The sequence below is a fragment of the Halichoerus grypus genome, chromosome X, assembly GCF_964656455.1.
Source record: "Halichoerus grypus chromosome X, mHalGry1.hap1.1, whole genome shotgun sequence".
Lineage (NCBI taxonomy): Eukaryota > Metazoa > Chordata > Mammalia > Carnivora > Phocidae > Halichoerus > Halichoerus grypus.
In genome coordinates, this window is record NC_135727.1 from 96,753,873 (window position 1) to 96,774,130 (window position 20,258).

General features: G+C 42.1%; 1 protein-coding gene across 3 annotated transcripts in view; it reads right to left on the bottom strand.

The window, feature by feature from the left end:
- Nucleotides 1-20,258, bottom strand: part of USP9X (ubiquitin specific peptidase 9 X-linked) — a 162,603-nt gene that overhangs the window by 119,393 nt on the left and 22,952 nt on the right. The window contains exon 1 of one of the 3 annotated variants that reach the window (XM_078065222.1): nt 16,299-17,055. The exons of 1 other annotated variant lie outside the window; for it this stretch is intronic. The gene's annotated coding sequence lies outside the window, so the exon portion shown is untranslated. Of the gene's footprint in view, nt 1-16,298; nt 17,056-20,258 lie in introns of those variants that run through there. One more of the 3 variants, XM_078065224.1, reaches the window with a different exon arrangement.

Genomic DNA, 20,258 nt, shown 5'->3' on the forward strand with positions numbered 1-20,258 from the left:
GTGGCTCAGTTGGTTAAGCGACTGCCTTCGGCTCAGGTCATGATCCTGGAGTCCCGGGATCGAGTCCCGCGTCGGGCTACCTGCTCAGCAGGGAGTCTGCTTCTCCCTCTCCCGCTCCCCGCTCTTGTGCTCTTTCTCTCTCTCACTCTCTCTCTCAAATAAATAAATAAAATCTTTAAAAAAATAAAAAATAAAAAAAATAAAAAATAAAAAAATAAAAAAGAATAGCCATAAAGTGAAACTAGGTGATAGGAGTTTATCTGCATCTTTGTATGTTTGATTTTTCCTTAATAAAAAATTTGGGTGGGAGGATGGGTGAAATAGGTGATGGGGATTAAGGAGTGCACCTCTTGTGATGGGCACCAGGTGTTGTACGGAAGTGCTGAATCACTATATTGTACACCTGAAACTAGTATTACACTGTATGTTAACCAACTGGAATTTAAATAAAAACCTAAGGGGTACCTGGGTTGATCAGTCAGTTAAGCATCCGACTCTTGGTTTCGGCTCAGGTCATGATCTCAGGGTTGTGAGATCCAGCCCTGTGTTGGGCTCCATGCCTAGCTCGGGGTCTGCTTGAAGATTCTCTCCCTCTGCCCCTCCCTTCACTCGTGCACCCACTCTCTCTAAGATAAAGAAAGAAAATCTTTAAAAAATAAAAATTTTAAAGTATCTACAAAAGCTTCTCAGAAGAACAACATGTGAGCTGCATCTTAAAGAGTAACCATGAGTAGCAAGTCAACTAAGCGTATACAGGGATGGAGGAGAAAAGGCAAAAGCAGCAGTATGGAATAGGCTAATGCAGCTAATGTTAACAGTAGTTCAGAGTAAGTGGATCAGAAGACTAGCACCAATCTCCTCAAGTACCACGGAGTGGCCTTCACCATTTCTCCTATCTCTGGCATTAGGTGTTACATTTTAACAAGGGAAATTTGGCCTATACAAAAAGCTCACTGATAAATAAAACATATGCAATCATATTAAAATAAATCAGATACTCTTAAGGGTATTCAAGGATTATCTATATCCTTGCCCATTCCCCTTAAGACATGTTTATATAGGTGAAATCTGGTTAAATAATTAAAGACAGGATGGAAAAAAAAAAAAAATCTATGAAAAAGACAATTTGCCTTGGTGAATACCTGACTCCCTACCAGACCCTTAAGATATAATCATAAAAACGACTGTTTTTGCTCTTCCAGAATTTACCAAAGAAGGACAGCAAGTAAATGCTTTAAAATGCATTTCACAAGTGTGAATTTCACACAAAAAAGATTCACAGCTAAGCTTAGACACTTACTGGAATGCATAAAGAAGTCCTGGACAGCGGAACCAATGCAGAATCAAGTAAGCTTCCTGTTTTATTATTTTTTCTCTCTGGACATTGAACACATTTGTATTTATTTATTTTTTGGACTAGGTTCCATGCCCAACATAGGGCTTGAACTCACAACCCCGAGATGAGGAGTCACATGCTCTACTGACTGAGCCGGCCAGGTGTCCCCCACTTTTTTACCCTTTGACCTACCGTTTCATCCATTAATCTCTTCCCCACCCCCACCTCTGGCAGCCACCAACCTTTTCTCTGTATCTCTGAGCCTGATTTTTGTTTTTTGATTCCACATATAAGAGATCATGTGGTATTTGTCCTTGACTGATTTCAGTTAGCATAATGCCCTCAAGGTCCATCCACACTGTCACAAATGGCAAGATTCATTCTTATGGCTGAATCCCATTGTATATACACACACAATGGAATAGATAGACGCCACAATTTCTTTATCCACTTCTCCACTGATGGACACTTACAGAGTCTTTCTGTATTTTGGCTATTGTAAATAGTGCTGCAACAAACATGGAGGTGCATAAATGTATTCGAATTAGCATTTTCATTTTCTTCAGATTAATACCCAGTAGTGGACTTACTGGATCTGGATCTCATGGTAGTTCTATTTTTAATTTTTTGAGGAATCTCCATACTGTTTTCCATAGTGGCTGCACCAATTTACATTCCCAACAGTGCACAACGGTTCCCTTTTCTCCACATCCTCACCAACACTTGTTATTTCTTATCTTCTTGGTATTTCTAAAGCCTCTCTGAAGAGCAAAGATCTTTCCAGACATACTCTAAAGCCAAACATGCATAATTTTCTTTAAATTAACAGCAATGCTTAACCCCATTATCATTATCAATTAAGTTCATTAAAAAAATACCTCATATTTTCAAGAATTCACTCAACTAGTGATTTTGAGCCACAAGAGGCTTCAAGCTGTCTACTAGCCAAACTTCAGATTTTATAGGTAAGCAAGAGTTAAACAGCAGAAAAACTACTAAGCATATGAAAAGGTTCTAACCATCATTAGATACAAGCAAATGAATATTTAGGCCACAATTAGAGATTCCTAAACCTCTACGAAACCAGCTAAAGTTAAAAGGACAATACTAAGTGTTGTTAAGGAAGAGCAATAGGAACTACAGTGGTGGGATTCTAAACTGGTACACCAACAACTTGGGAAATCTGTTTGGCAATATCTACCAAAACTAAACGGATACATATCCGATAACCCAGCAATTCCACTTCTGGGTGTATACCAAAAGACATGTACTAAAATGATCATGGCAACATTCTTTATAATTAGGGAAAACCCTATAAACAATCGAAATGTCCACAAACAGAATGGATAAATCAATCATGGTGTCTTTCATACAATGACTACACAGTAACGAAAAAGAAATTAATAATGTGGGGCAAAAGAAGCCAAAGACAAGAGTGCATATTCTATTATTCCATTTATATGAAGCTTTCAAAAACAGGTATAATTAATTCACTGAAAGACAGAAGGAGGGGGCGCCTGGGTGGCTCAGGTGGTTGAGCATCCCTCTCTTTATCTCAGCTCAGGTCTTGATCACAACATCATGAGTTCAAGCCCCCCCAAAATAAAATTTAAAAAGAGGGATTATTAGGGTTTCTTTTCAGGGGCGGCATAAAGGAGCCTTCTGGGATGCTGGAAATGATATATTGATCTAAGTGGTTGTTACACAAATGTGTACATTTGTAAAAAAAAAAAAAATCTATCAAGCTACACATTTAAGACTCGTGGTCTTCACCATATGCAACTTATATCTCAATTTAAAAAATAAAAATTTATAGTAGGTAAGCCACTTGAAAGATAATGTCAAACTTCCTTTGGGAGTCTAAGGCATTGGTTCTCAAAGTGTGGTCCACTGAGACCCTTTCAGGAGATCCAAGAAGTCAAAATTGTTTTAATAATAAGACATTATTTGCTATTGTCACTGTCATTCTCTCTCCAGTATACAGTGGAGTTCTTCCAAAGGCTACATGATGTATTCTATCACAAGAGATTAAAGGCAGAATCTACCTTTCTTCTGTTACACCAAACATGAGATATCCGCAAAAAATGTAGGACAATGCAACGCTGCTGCTCACTTAATTTCTGTTTTCTTAGAAAAGCTATTTTTCATAAGTATTTACATTAACATGCAATGGGTTTGGGGCGCCTGGGTGGCCTAGTCGGTTAAGCGTCTGCCTTCAGCCCGGATCATGATCTCGGGTCCTGGGATCAAGCTCCATGTTGGGTTCCCTGCTCAGTGGAGAGCCTGCTTCTCCCTTTCCCTCTGTTCCCCGCCCCCCTCGTTAGCGTGTGCTCTCTCTCAAATAAAATCTTTAAAAAAAAAAAATGCAATGAGTTTTACTTTTACATGCATACACAAGTTTAAAACTTTTTTTCCATTTTAACTTCCAAAATAGTAAACATCAAAGGATATTAACTCAACATAAACAAAAGCCTTTTGAGGCCTAAGTATAAAGGGGTCCTGAGAGCACAAGTTTGAGAATGACTGGCCTAATGATATACAACGAAAATAATGAGCTTCTTTTGCTATTTCTCTTGTAGTGATGAAAAACAAGGTATCAACATTTTCTCTGAAACCATCTGCACTAGACAAATCACCGCTACTATATTTATCTGCATACTTTCATTCTCAATTCAGAAAAAACAACTTCTCCCGAATATTATTTTCCCTAGCTGGCTACATCATTTTTTAACAGCACTTTGTCCTTAAAGCTTAAGCTAGACTTCAGATGAAAACTTAACCAAACTCTAGGCTGCTCTGCCAGCAAAGAAATTATATCCTGGCTACCAAGTCTGTGCTTCCTAAATTCACACTACAAGCTGTTGGCCAAGCACAATTAGCCCATAAGAATCTAAATAAAATAAAGCCCTCCAGAAAAACCCAGACACACAGAGGAAAAACAAGTTAAAGGGAACACTGAAATTATTTTCTTATCCCTCCTTTTACTTGTCAATCTAAATCCAACAACTCCTAAATCTATTAACTTTTTTTTACCTTTCCCATTTTTCTTTACTTGAAAATTTTTCTTCTCTGGAATCCAGTTTTTTCCACATCTCTAGGGATAAAGATAAAATTTATTAACTCAAAAACAAAAAAAAAAAGGTGGTAGCTTAAGTCATCTCTTGTCCAACACCGTGGTTTACAGATAAAGAGTAATGAGGACCCAAGAATTAAGTGATTAACAGAGAGAGAGCAGGATAACTGGAACTAAAACGCAGCCCTTCTGACTGGAGTCCAGTACCCTCCCACTGACTACACCATTTTCAATTCAAATACGAATGCTGTTTTGAAACAAAAAAACCCTCCAAACTAGGAGCGAGTGGAATTAATGCAATTATTTAAACAATAAGATTATTCTTCTACTTTTGTGTATCAAGCTAATTTAAAAGCTGTAAAATAATGCCTGTACAAAGCATGGCGAGCCAACAGTTAACAGTCTCTGGATACCAGATTCTAGTCCCCTACATTTTAAGGGAGGGAGGAGGCAAGAAAGCATGTGCTTTGATAATCCACTGTTTAAGTAATGGAGCCACACTGGGAAAATACAGTCATTCTATAACCCAGATTCCTCTCTATGACCTTTTGACACATATCAACAGTCAGAAGCTCTCAAGTGGAGAGATGAAATTGGGAATGGGGGAAAGAGTTGAAGAAGGGAAAGACAATAAAGGTGCTTTGCTTTCCAGCTCAACAATCCCTTCAATGACGGAAGCCAAAATCAAATTAGCAGCAACTCCCTCATTCAAGGGGAGTCCCAGATATCTCACGTCCTTTACTCCATTCCCTCAACGATTCTCTTATCATCTCTCAGCCAAAGTGTTAAAAATACTGCCTCAAATTCTCCTGGCTCCCCAACTCTTCTCTGACATGTCTGCCACAATGCCATCAGAATTATCTTTCAGAAACACAAACCTAATCATCTCACTTAATTTAAAAGTCCATCTCATGGGGCACCTGGGTGGCTCAGTCGTTAAGCGGCTGCCTTCGGCTCAGGTCATGATCTCAGGGTCCTGGGATCGAGCCCTGCATCGGGCTCCCTGCTGCACGGGAGGCCTGCTTCTCCCTCTCCCACTCCCCCTGCTTGTGTTCCCTCTCTAGCTGTCTCTCTGTCAAATAAATAAATAAAATCTTAAAAATAAATAAATAAAAGTCCATCTCATTACCCTAAAAACAAACAGAAGTGCCCTAATGTGGCACACAAGTTCGTCCCTTGTGATATAGCCTCACCTCCCACAACCCCTTCCCTCCCAATTATCTCCAATGCTCCTTCTACATTCTACTACTAACTTTTCTCTAAAATACTGTAGTTTCACTTCAATTCCTCCACTTCAAGTAGTGGTTCTCAAATTTTGTCCCTAGGACACAGTAGGCAATGTCTGGAAACATTTTTAGTTGTCACAATGGGGGGAGGGGCAGCAGGTACTACTGGCATCTTGTGGGTAGAGGCCAGAAAGGAATAGCACAGCACCCCACACAAGAATCATATGGCCCAAACTGTCAATAGTGTTAAGGTTAAAAACCCTGATCTTGGGGTACCTGGGTGGTTCAGTTGGTTAAGCATCTGACTCTTGGTTTCAGTTCAGGTCATGATCTCAGGGTCGTGAGATGGAGCCCCACATAGGGCTCCACACTTCGTGGAGGCTGCTTGATATTCTCTCTCCCTCTCTCTGCCCTTCCCCCCAGCTCCCCCACCCCCGCCCCTCGCGTGTGTGCACATGCGCTCTCTAAAAAACAAAATTACACAAAAACCAACAAACCAACCCTAATCTCGAGTTGCTCCCTCTGCCCAGAAGTCCCTGCTCTAATTCATAGGGCCAACAAAAAGAGTACACTTCTAAAGACCAGCAAACCTCACCCAACCTCAAACTACAATGATTTCTTCATCTCTTCTACTATTCCATTTTTCACACCTCTATGTAACATAGGACTTATCACATGTATAATTGTCTAGCCTACTAGACAATAAAGCTTAGAAAGTAAGAATTAATCACCTTTGTATCCCTTGTGCCGGTATGGTATTAAATGAATGAATTCATTGTTATAAGAAAGCAATCACCCAATCCAAAGCCTTCACTTTACGATTTCATGGAGGTTAAGGAACTTCCTCACTAGTTGGTAGAGGAATTATAACTGTAACCTAAGCCTTTTGACTGAGATTAGAGCTCTTTACTACCTACTATACCACTCTCTCAATCAGGCTGAGGGAGGTTCTGACCACCTACAAAAGACAGTTCAGACTTAGACTATCAACTGAGCCTCAGGAACTTCCAGAGCCACCTTCCAGGGGCTTTATCTGAAGAAACACAAACAAAAAGTAGTAGAGTAAGTTAAGGCCAAAAGAAAAGCACAGGAAAAATGCTACCAGAATTCAGAGAGGGTAAAGACCAATTTCCAACTAAAGAAAATTAGAAAATACTTCACAAAAATAGCCTGTGAGCTAGACACTGGAGGCTAGCCACAAAGGGGAGATGGAGCTCCAAGAAGTAAAACCACGGGAATAGGAAAGGCTGGGGCATCCACGTCAAGTATGGATTGTTTGATTAGATGGGAGAACAAGAAATCACCTTGGAAAAGCAGACTGGAATTATGTCAGAATGACCTCCTTTGGATAGAGCTGCCATGGTCTATTTTGGGCAGTATTTTTTAATTTTTAAATAAGTCCTACATGCAACATGGGGCTTGAACTAACGATCCTGAGATCAAGAGTCGCACATTCCACCGACTGAGCCAGCCAAGTGCCCCAATTTTGAGTATGCAGGGAGAGATAAGCAGATACCTGAACACGATTCTTGTGGCTGTGTAGATGAACAGAGCCCGAAGAGTCTTGCCATTTCTCCTTTCACTGACATGATTCTTCTTCCCATGATGCACAGAGAATAACTAAGGTAATGCTTGAGTAGGAGCAATTTGAGACAGCTGACATTTATATGGCTCAGATAATGACATCCAGTCAGACAAGGAATACACCTGCAGGGAGTACATTAGGTTCCTCCTCCAACCCTCAGCCTGGACTTACAATCCCTTTCACCCCAGCTTGACACACTCCAAGTCAAAAACTCGAAAGAACTTTGGATAAGTGATTTATATCTACAAAGGATATAGTAAACAACTATATACATACTGATTAAATACGAGTAAATGACTTTTTCTGCAATCACTTTCACAAGAGCCTAGGCAGTACTCTTCCCTTTCATACAGAATGCATTCCTGAAAATGTGATAGAAATCAAATATTCCAAAGCCAAACAATAGATTCACGTGTTCCTAGAGGTTTTTCCAACTCTCAGAGTGCAGGAAAGTATTATAAGCTTTACTACACATTTGCCATACTTAATTTCCTGTGTCAGTGTAATTATTTCATCCACCACTGAACAAAGTCAACCAACATAACCAATGAGCACAACCTAACCCAGTAATGTTAAAGACTTAAATCCCTAATCAGTTCCCTGTCTCAAGGATATTAAGTTTGGGACCTCCAGCTGATACAAAGAATAGGAAACTTATCCTAAAAAGGATATTGAAGAAATAAAATAGAGGTGTGAAAGAATAAGGAGTGTGTGGAGAATTGGGCGAGTCAAGTAAATGAAGGATGGGGGAGTGGGGGATAAAGAAAAAAAAATGGCGGGAAATTAAGTTATGTTATATGAAAACCAACTTCATAATTAAAGTTTGCAGCAGTGTTTACAAATGCAGTAGCTAAAAAAGGAGCAGGGGAGGGAGGAGGGACATGAAAACTGTCTCCTAGGCAGGATGAACAAATGGCACACACTCAAGTCCTGCGGCAGAAGTGGAGGCACAGGACCACAGACACAGGATACATGACTTAGTGAATTACGTAACTGATGAGAACTTTTGATTTAACACACATCTACGTAATATGGTTGCTTCTACATAATGGAATTATCAGAGGTGGGGTTTGTGTCTTTCTTTTGCTTTTATTCCCTCATGCTCCCCAAACATTTTAACAGAATACATTAATTTCATAATCAGATGAAAATTATAAAGTATGTAACATCGTTAGAAAGCCTTCCATCAAATAACAAACTGGTTTAGGTATTTAAAAGTAAGCTTTGAGGGGCGCCTGGGTGGCTCAGTCATTAAACGTCTGCCTTCGGCTCTGGTCATGATCCCAGGGTCCTGGGATCAAGCCCCGCATCGGGCTCCCTGCTCGGCGGGAAGCCTGCTTCTCCCTCTCCCACTCCCCCTGCTTGTGTTCCCTCTCTCACTGTGTCTCTGTCAAATAAATAAATAAAATCTTTAAAAAAAAATAAAAAAATAAAAAAATAAAAGTAAGCTTTGGGGGCGCCTGGGTGGCTCAGTCGCTTAAGCGTCTGCCTTCGGCTCAGGTCATGATCCCGGGGGGCCTGGGATCGAGCCCCGCATCAGGCTCCCTGCTCAGCAAGGAGCCTGCTCCTCCTCCTGCCACTACCCCTGCTCATGCTCTTTGTTAAATAAATAAGTAAAATCTTGAAAAAATAAAAATAAGCTTTGGTGATCTGAAAAATTCATTTATACAGAACATTATCCCCTAAGACATCAAATTAATGAAGTATTTATTTTGTAATGTCTCCTTCCAATTTAGCTTTCCTTTAACGAGCATCGAACACCACTGCCCTGCTTTCAAAATGGTGCTTTTTGTTTCATAGACTCTAGCTCTAAAGGGTTTGTGGAAACTGATTTTTTTTTAAGGATTTTATTTATTTATTTGCGAGAGTGTGCGTGCATGCACGAGCAGGGGGAGGGGCAGAGGGACAAGCAGACTCGCCACTCAGTGGGGAGCCCAACTCAAGGCTCAATTCTAGAGCCCCGAGATCATGACCTAAGCCAAAGTCAACCAACTGAGTCACCCAGGTGCCCCAGAAACTGATTTTTAAACTCACTCTAACCAGTATATGTGACAGGAACAATTCTGTTTTGCTCACCTTGTATCCCTGTTATCTGGTACAATACCTAGCACATAATAAGCGTTTAACATGTAAGTGCAGAATTTAAAATAAAGTACAAAATAAAAAGGATTCAAGAAAAATTAGACAAAATGATAAGCCTGAAGAAAAATAAGATATGCTGGAATTCATCTCTAAGCCAGTAATTCTCCAATGGTAGTTCCATACTTGGGAACTTGCTAGAAATATATACACCTTTTTTTTTTTTTTAAGATTTTATTCATTTATTTGACAAAGAAGAGAGAGGGGGAACACAAGCAGGGGCAGTGGAGAGGGAGAAGCAGGCTTCCTGCAGAGTGGGGAGCCCGATGTGGGGGCTCGATCCCAGGACCCTGGGACCATGACCTGAGCTGAAGGCAGACGCTTAATGACTGAGCCACCCAGGTGCCCCAGAAATATATACTCTTGAGCCCCATCCCATACTTACTGAATCAAACTCAGGGGGCCCAAAAATCTATAACAAACCCTCCAGGTTTTAGAACTTTGCCCTAAACCAGGGCTGGCAAATTATGTTCAAAGACCAAATCCAACTCCTGTTTTTGTATAGCCCACAAGCTGAGAATGCATTTCACACAGGAACATTTACAACCAGTTTAATGACAGGGAACACTAACTTTAAATCCTCCATTAGGCAAAAAAATGTATTTATGAGCCCCCCCCATTCTATTCTTATTAGATCTGAATTACAAATAATTGCACCATATTTTAAATTTCACCAATAGAAAATTCACCTAACATCCTCAATTTCGCCTCTTAGCATGCAAACCTAAAACATTTCCGATCTAGCTTTTTACAGAAAAGTCTGCTGATCCCTGATTTGAATTTGGGAAGTATTATCAAGCAAGGAGAACAACGAAATCTTTCTACACTACCTTGATCAGGGACAAAATACATGGTTAGATACAACATGGGTCTAATACCATGTAGTAACTTCCATGCTTTCTGGTGTCTAATTGAGTAGAGGTACTCAGTTCTTAGAAGTAACCAACTGAGAGAAAAGACCACAACAGAGAGATATAATAACCTAAATTCTGAATAAACACCAAAGTCAGTAGGAAGGAAATTGGCATAAACAGGATAGGAAAGGGAGTCTTCTACTCCTTTTTTTCGTCTAAATTTTCTTCTCTTCCTACTTTACAGGCTCTGCAACCAAGGATGGGATCCAAGACAACCAGCTCAAAATCATGCCAAGGAAAACAATTCCTCTGATAATGGCTGACCAATCAATATGGGTCTAGTGTTCAAAACTTCTATGATTGATCAGTTACAGAAGGACAAACTGAAAGAAGCCAAAATGTGATGATACATCAATTTTGTATACAGTTCTAGGTACTGGGAGTCAAATATTCCTCCAGATTTTGCCATTCAGGCAGTTATTGTAAAGATTATTCTATATGCTCCATAATACACAAAGGTAAAGGACAGAATTGCTGACCTTATTACCCATTATCCATCACCAGAGAGAAATTTAAGTGTGAATTTTAGGACAGTGACTACAAAGGTAATGGAAATCAAAGAATAGTTACTGTGCCTTATTAAATATGGACAGAGCTTCATGCAGAAGGTAGTCTATGCACACTATCTTAGTCAAGTTACTTCAGCAGCCATGTTCATCTGAAAAACAAGGAGTTTGAGATCTAAGACTCCTTTCAGGACTGCTCATCATAAAACAGTTATCAGGACGCCTGGGTGGCTCAGTCGCTTATGCATCTGCCTTTAGCTCAGGTCCATGATCCCAGGATCCTGGGATCGGGTCCCACATCAGGCTCCCTGCTCAGCAGGGAATCTGCTTCTCCCTCTGCCTCTCCTCCCTGCTTGTGCTCTCTCTTGCTCGCTCAAATAAGTAAAATCTTTAAAAGCAAACAAACAAATAAAAATAAATGAATAAAAAAATGATCAGGTCAAGTTAAGTGACTCCAAGTAATAAAGAGAATTAGAAAAAAAAAATAGAGAAATCATACCAGAATATAATATGGTGAATTGACTATTCATCCAACAAATAATTACTGAATATCTGTGTGCCAGGCACTTTCTAGGTACTAGAGATGTATCAGTGACTTAGGATCTTGAGTCTGATGAGATGAATGCCACAAATCTAAAATTTGGAGGACAAAAATCGAAGCATCTGAACAAAATAATTAAAACAAAAAGAAAAACACACCAACAGCGTAGAGGTAACTGACAGAGCAGCAATACAAAAAAGGAACAGCAGGAAGAAGGGTTGGACACCAGGGTATTTAATTCCTGGCCAAATAGTAAAAGCACTGCAAGTACAGCTATTCCTAAACTCAATATGCAAGAATTCTAATCCATTTCTACTGTACCTGACTTTTGTGCTCACTGGAGAAGACTGGAGATCAGAATGAAATTCTATTGAAAAGAAACTGAAAGATAAAAGGAAAACTCCACTGGATTATACCATAACTAGGTATATTTCTTATAACAAAATTCAGTCTCCATCTATAAAGCACAATAAAGAATGACAAAATTAGAGCTAGGAAAGACTTTAGAGATCAGCCAGTCCAATGCTCCTCACTTCCTACAACATAAGCTTCTAGACAATAGCAATCTCTAGAAAAGTACCTGGCACGTAGATGCCCGATAAATATTTGTTGGATGGATAAAAAGCAAACTAATGCCTTAAAACAGGTATTAATAAGCTAGTATTGGAGCTGGAACCTTAACTCCAAGAAGGTGCTCATAAGAGATAATGAATTTGGGGGGGGGTGTATGTACATAAAACTCTGGAATCCTGAACTATTAATCTAGCTTCTGAACTTTTTTGCTACTTTATGTCTGGAATTTTTGGCAGTGTGAGTGGCGAAACTAAACTCATACTGCCTAATGGTACCACACAAAACTCAAAGTATCAGATCTTCCCTTTCCCTCAAATGAAGTGCAAAGAACCCCCTCGCTGCACATCAGAAATATTGAGTTTTTCAAATGCCTAGTTTCTACCCCAAACTTAATCATAATTTCCAGAGCGTTAAGACCTAGGAAAATAGCTTTTTTTATTTTTGGAAAATAATTTTGAAAAAGCTCTACAGGTGATTCCGATCCACAGCTGAGGTAGAAAATCATTGTTAGACAGTAGCTGGAAGTAGAATTAAAAACCCATTTGCTGCTGAATACATGTATAGTGTGTGCGTACATACTGAAGCCCACAAGACACAGGCACATATGAAGAATAAATTTAGGAAAGATATCTTAAAAGTATACTTTTTCACTTCTTATTCCTTAAAAATATATTACATTGGTCATTACTTTATATTCAACAGTAATAATTCAAACTCCAATAAACGTAAGTATCAAAAGTTCTATGAAGTCTTCTTCCTTTTGATACTTTATACCATAGAAAATAAGACTACAATGACCATTAACAGAAAGATCTTTGAGATCTTGTGCCACATTAAGAAAGCTCATAGATTCCACATTAGCAGGCTTTCCCCCCAGCCTCAGTACAGAATTTAACACAACGGACCAAGAGAATTAAGAGAAATAAACACCAAATAAAGGCGTTTATTGCTATTTCATTTATTCCATAAAATTATTGAGCGATACTACAAAAATGCAAAATGAAATCCTTAGTTTTGAAAACTGTGAAAATCATACTGATTTTAAACTAAGCTAAATAAAACTCAGAATTTTCAAATTGAGATAATAGAAGTTCACATGATACTAAATGTTCATTTATGAGATCATTTAAATAAATTACTGGGAGACAAATGCCTGGATTTTACATCTTTTAGGAACGTTATGTTGCCTAACATTATTTTAGTCATAAACACACCCACCAACTAATCAACCAGAACATGTTGGGAGACATATGGAAAAGGAAGAACCTACTTGCTGCAAAGCTTTTAGCACCTCTCTGGCTAACTAGGTTATTTCCCAAATTGCAGATGATTGTCATATTTTTATTAAAATTTTAATCTAAAGCTACTCTGGTTCAGGAAACAAACGAAAGTTCCAAATGTTTTTTAAAAATAGTGATCAGTGTCATTTCACTAATGTGGCACCGTAGCTGAAACACCACTGGTTGACAGACCTCAATCCCTCACCTGTATGATGAAGACAATACTATTTATGCTGATAATTGAAAACATTTGAGAAAAAAAAATCCATCTTCTTACTTATCTGCTTTAAACTTCAATAAGAACATACTAACAGCATTAACAGTGGTATTCAACCCGGACTGCATGAAAATCACCCACAGTGGTTTTAACATAAACCTTTGCCCAGGACCCGTATCAGACCTAATCAGTCGTATCAGACCTACTAATCAGTCTTAGGGCGGGAGATCCAATCAGTCTTAGGGCGGGAGATCCAAGCATCAGTTTCCCACCCCCCAACTCCCCTAAGTGATTCTAATGTGCAGTCAAGGGTTGAGGGTCAACGCATTAACCCTTTCCCAAACACTAATGTTAGACCCTATACTAAGACAAGAACTTGGCAACAAACTGGACAGCTTTCAAAAATACAACTCAAAAAAGAAAAAAAAAGGGGGGGAGGGACTAAAATCTCCCCCCCCCCCTCGATTTTTAGGAAAAAAAAAAAAAAAAATTCAAGATTCGGAAAACATACCAGCAAGAGGGGAAATATAATGCAGGCTATTATGAAACCCTCACATTATTTTAGAATTCAAAAACAGAACAAAACAACCCCACCAAAAAACCAAAAAAACCCAACTAGCTCAAGAACCACAGAATAAGATCCATTCCCAATTGCCAAGACTTACAAGACTGATCTTTAACACGCCCCCATATGTTTCAAACAACTTTCTTAACCTAATTTAAACAAAGATTGGTTTCAATACTAAAATCCTGGAACTTAAGTATAAAAACTCTATTAAAGTTGACCTTATAAAATAAACTGAAAGAACGCTTGCTTGTATCCAACTAATTAAGCACTTGACTAGCAAATTAATGACAAAACATCCATTTTCAAAAACTATAAACAGCATTATTAATACCATCTCAAAAAAAAATTATCTTTGAAGAGCCATCCACGAAATCCCTCATCTTCTTGAGATGTCAGAATATTTATTTCAAGAGCCTGGAAGAAAAAAACATCCAGAGTAAATCCTACTTGAGCATTCCATCGATAAAACAAGAGAAGTATGGAACACCAACGAGAGATTACAATAATTTGGTGAAAGGTAAAATCTGCCCTTCAAAGTAACTTTCTAAAGAATTTAGATTCTCACATGTACTGTTCTTGCCATTATTCAATCCCTCCAGAAATTTTCCCTCTCAGAAACTACCAAGGTCAGCAAACAAAAGGAAGAAATGGCATGAGAACATTAAGATAACACATTAAAAATTCCAAGTTGAATGTCCGTGCAAAAAAATACAGGAAAAAGGGTAGGGGGAAAATATTCGTATACTCCAAATGCCTTATTTTTAAAATAAAGAAAACAAAATGTAATAAACATTGAGTTCACCATTCCAAATACTTCTGATTTTCACTCTATGCAGGCACTGGAACAATAAAGCTTAATTTTTAAGAACTTGGGAGGCATTTGCTGAAACCAAAATGGCAGCCCACTGAATCAGTAGACCAGGGAGATCTAAAGGAGAGTTTGCAGTCTCTATTTTTAAATTCAAGTGTACGGATTAAGAAAGCCAAGCTAGTCATGGTTAATGAGTCCTTACTATATAATCACTAAGAGTAGATAATGAGCTCCAAGAGAGGGCTAAGTACCTGCTGTAAAGTTTCCTAATCAATAAATACAGCCCAGATTCTTCCTCAGAAGTGAAGGTATACAAACATTATGTAGATTTAGGAGGCTCGTGTGTTTCCAGGTAAAAGACGGCTACAAATACTTCCCTCCGCCCAAAATGAGGCACGAATATTTACAACTACAACTCGCTCAGTTAAATTCAAAGACAGTCCGAAGAAATTACACACACCTGTAAGCTGCACGGTGGAAAATCCAATTAAGGTTATAACTATGGTACTTCCAAAAAATATGCTTAGTTTAAGCAGGTTCTATTGGAAATCTTAAATTCCCGTGTTAAGTTCCAGTCCCCACAGAAGTCCCTACAACGATTACAAAACAATGTATACACCTGCTCAGTTAACTCTTAGTATTTCACAATGAATGAAAAATAAACAATTTATCGAACCCGAAGCCTCGTACCACAAGAAATCTGAAGGGTTCGTTATCACCAAGCTCGCAGAGACTAGTATTTTTTGCAGAAATAGTTAAAAATAGAAAGGTGGTGGGTCCAAGCTAGCTGGGAGGCGATTTCCGCATCAAAACATCTTTCGCGGCTTTGGCCCTCAGCAAATGAAGGGGGACGAAGGAGGTGTAGGAGGCCGATAACCCGGCTCAGGCTCCCAGTCCACAGGGCCGAGGAGAAGCTGACGGTTATCGCGGGAGGGTGGCCGGGGGGGGGGGGGGGGGGAAGAGGCGGACAAGTCGTCGGGCCTGATAGCCAGGCGTAGCCGAGGCCTAGCTCTGCTGCTCCAAATCACTCCACCTCAGTAATGGCGTTTGGTGTCAAGTGGAACGAGACTGGGGAGGAGAGCGGCCGCGAGTCGGCCGAGCGCCGGGCTGCAAGCCCGGGGGCCGGGGGCGACTGGCCCCCGCCGCCGACCCCGGCTCCCCGGCGCCGATGCGGGGGCTGCACGCCGGGCCCGGAGACTCCATCCTCCTACTCGGCCCCAGACAGGACTGGAAGGGGGAGGAGGGGGAGGGACGAAGCCGTCAGCCATTTTCCCTTACAGTCCAAAACACACAGACACGCTCCCGGGACGCCGGCTCGGCACGGAACGGAGCCCCGCGCCCCCACCCGCGCCGCGCGCGCTCGCCCAGCCCGCGGCGGAGGAGGGGGAGCCGGGAAGCCCCCGGCCCGGCCAGCGGCCGGCCGACAGAGGAACCGTGGGCTCGCACACCCCCCTCGCCCTCCTCCCCTCACTTAGATCCAGCTGTTGGCCCCGGAGAAGCGCGTCGTCCCGGCGCGGCAGGCTACTCACCGCACGACACAGGCGTCTTCTCTTCAGAAGCAGGGCACGCGGAGGCAGCAGGCAGCTGCAAGACTCAGTCCCAGGACAAGGCCGACCCTGGGTTCATCCCAGGCCCGGGGCTGACTGGCTACAAAGTGTGTCGAGAGGCTGCGGGCGTGAAGACCAGGGAGCTGCACAGGGGGCGCCGGAATTCGCTGCTCGCCGCGCCCGCCCTGCAGCAGCAGTGGCCGCGGCCGCCTCCTCCTCCTCAGCCGCCGGCGGCGGCGGCCCTCTTCCCTCTTCTCCCCTCAGGCCGGGCTCTCACTGAGCTCAGATGGGCTCCGGGCCGTGCGTTTCTCCTGCGTCACCTCCTCCTGCTGCTCCTCCTCCTGCAGTGGCGGCTTCACCTTCCCCTGGTGGCCGCCTCTGTCCCCACTCCGGGCCTGGTCGCTTTGCTGCGGCTCGCTCCTCGCTCCCGGCGCCGACCGGAGCACCGGGGGCTGAGGCGGCCGCCTCCCGGGAGAGAGGCGGCAACGGCGGGCTCCCGCGAGGCCTGTGAGCTGAGCAACGCGGGGAGGGGCTCCGCGCGGCAGAGGCCCGGACGGGCCGGGTGCTGGGAGGTTGCGGCTCCGGCAGCCGCGGAGACTAGCTTCCGCAGCCGCGGATGCCCGTCCTCGCCAATATGGCGGATCCGGCAAGCCAAAAAAAAAAAAAAAAAGAAAAGAAAAAAAAGAAAAAAAAAACGCTCGGCCAGTGGCGGCGGCGGTAGCGGCGGCGGCAGCAGCACTGGTGGCGGCGGAGGCAGCAGCGCGGCGGCGCAGACTCCCACTAACCCCAGCGCCGCCCAAAGCCCTGAGGATCCCCGCCCCCGTCAAGCCCCGCCCCCCACAGGGCCCGCCCCCCCGGCCCTCCTCTCCTCCTCCTCCCTACCCCCCACTCCCGGCTCAGCTGCTCCTTCTGCTCCCTTCTCCTACACCCCGGGCCGTCGAGCCAGGGAGAGTTGCGCGTGCTACCAGGGAAGCCGGGCCAGGCGCGAGGCGCTTGGAACCCGGAGAGCTGGAGTGGGGGAGGGGAACACAATGCGGTAGATTGTTCACGCAGTACCGATTCTTCCGGCCGGCCCCTCCAGGGTCGCGCTACTACCGGCAACTGTGTTCCAAACCCCTCATATCGGGAGCGATGTGAGAACAGAGGTGACACGAGGACAGGGACAAATGGGGAAAGGGAGGTCCGGAAGAATCGGGCATACCACGGCGGAGAAGGAACTGGGAGATCGGGCAGTGTGTGGCCAGGACAGGGTTAATCGCACGAAACGCAGCTGCGTCGCTCAGAGTTTGACTTGGGCCGCTTGTTTTTGTTCCATTGTGAGCCGTGGCCCCGCCGGCGAGTGCCCGGATGATGACGTCACCAGTCTCCCCCTTTTTCCGGGATTATGGGGGGAGGGGCAGCCGAAAGACGAGATCTTGAGACCACGCACTGGGCGGTCGCACCCGCGGTGCGTGGGGGTCCCGGGGGCAGAGCTGACCCGCGTCACTTGGCCCGTGAGCCAGCCAGGCCCACTGGGCGGGCACCTTGGGGGTGGCAGCAGTGTGAGGTCTCCAGGGCCTGGCCACCTGCTCCGCGCCGATAGGGGGAAGGTGTGGCTATCTCCTGCGGGGTGGGGGGGAACATGGGGGGATTGAGGGAGCGTCCCCCCCCATTCTATGAAGCAAGTGCTCTGAGAAACTCATTCACATGATCCTGCAGCATCAGTACCTGACAGCGCTTGCGCTTCCTCACAACCTTACTGACTGTGACCGATCACCCTTTGAGTATAGGAGCCCTTAGAACAGCAAAGAAAAAAAGTGCCATGGAAGGCATAGCGACAAAACAGTACTGAACAGCAACATTAGCCTCTTTTGCCAAATCATCAATACAATTCAGTGTTCGAATCGAGAAAGGCCTTAAGAACCCACGACATCCACCATGTATGTCATGGACTATTTTCTACATGTTTATATTCCAAAGTGAAGGTTATCAGGCTAATTTCAAATAAATGGTGTGCTTTGATCAATTCTATAGTCTACCTTCGATGACCAAATGAAGAGAAAAGAAATGCAGTTCCTAATTTACCAGATTTCCTTTAGACTTAAAAATGCTTTTGGACACTAAATGCAAAATTGTAGCAAACCCTTGTAAAGTAAGATTATTATATTTTGGATGGAACAGAGTTAGATTTAGTTATGCTATAATTATGTTAATTTGTAATAGAGTTGTTAAAATGGAATCCAAACTAATTGGGGATGACAGCACATTACTAGTATCTTAAATTTTAAAATCATTTCTCTGTACATTACTAGACTCATGTTTTCACCCCAAAAATTATCTAACAAGGTACCGAAGAAAAAATTCATAGCCCTAATAATTCATAGCACATTTTACCTTGTTTTCATAATTATTTCCATGAATGGCTTTTCTTCTCCATTAGCTTATGAGCCCCTAAAGAGCACAGACTACCATCTGTGTACACTCATAGGTTTGTTAAACACATGATTTTACTTAATCCTCAGAACCCTGTGAGGTAGCCAGAACATATATTGCTATCACTAATTTTAGATAAACGGAAAGGATAAGTGATTTGCCCATGATCACCAGGCAGGATTGGAAAGTGTTGAACACCCGGTCTTTTAACCCTACCAAAAGTGCACCTTTAACAAGGATGTCCACTCTCACCAATTCTATTCAACATTGTACTTGTGTTTCAAACCACAGCAAGAAAAAGAACTAAAAGGCACACAGATAAGAAAGGACCAATTAAACCACCTCTATTCTCTATTTGCAGATGACATGATCTTATATATAGAAACTCCTGGGAAATACACTACAGAAAACTATTAGAGCTTAATAAATGAGTTTAGCAAAGTTTGCAGGATATAAGATCAATAATAAAAAGATCAATTATATTTTTATATACTAGCAATAAACAATCTGAAAATGAAGTTAAGAAAACAATTCTATTACATCATTACATCAAAAATAAAATAGTAATGAATCAATTTAACAAAAGTGCAAGATCTGTACACTGAATACTACAAACATCATTAAAAGAAATTAAAGATGACCAAAATAAATTGAAAAACAACCCATGTTCAAGAATGAGAAGACTTAATTTTGTTAAAATAGCACTACCCCCCCAAATTGATCTTCAGAGTCAACCCAATCCTGATCAAAATCCCAGCAGGCTTTTTTTTTTGGCAATAAGCACATGAAAAGATGCTCAACATCACCAGTCTTGAGGGAAATGCAAATCAAAACCACAATGAGATACCACTTCACACCCATTAGGATGGCTATAATTTAAAAAAAAAAAAAGGAAAATAGAAAGTGCTGGCAAGGATATGGAGAAATTGGAACACTTGTGTGCTGCTGGTAGGAATGTAAAATGAGGCAACTGCTACAGAAAACAGTTTGGCAGTTCCCCACAACCTAAACATAAATCACCCTATGGACCAGCAATTCCACTCCTAAGTATAGACTCACAAGAATTGAAGCAGGGACTCAGATACTTGCTCCTCCTTGTTCATGGCAGCACTATTCACAGTAGCCAAAATGTGGAAACAATCGAAATGTTCATCAAAAGATGAGTGGAAAAACAAGATGTAGTATATACACACAATGGAATATTATTCAGACTTCAAAAGGAATGAAATTCCAACACAGGCTGCTACATGAATGGACCTTGAAAACATTATGCTAAATGAAAGAAGCCAGACACAAAAGGTCACATACTGTATGATTCCACTTCATGAGGTACCTAAAACAGACAAATTCATGGACAGCCAGCAGAACAGGGGTCACCAGGGGCTGGGGGAGGAGGGAATGGGGAGTAATTAATGGATAAGGGTGTTTCTGTTTGGGATGATGAAAAAGTTCTGGAAGTGAAAACTGTTGATGGGTGCACAACACTGTGAATGTACTCAAAGCCAATGAAAGGTACACTTAAAAATGGTT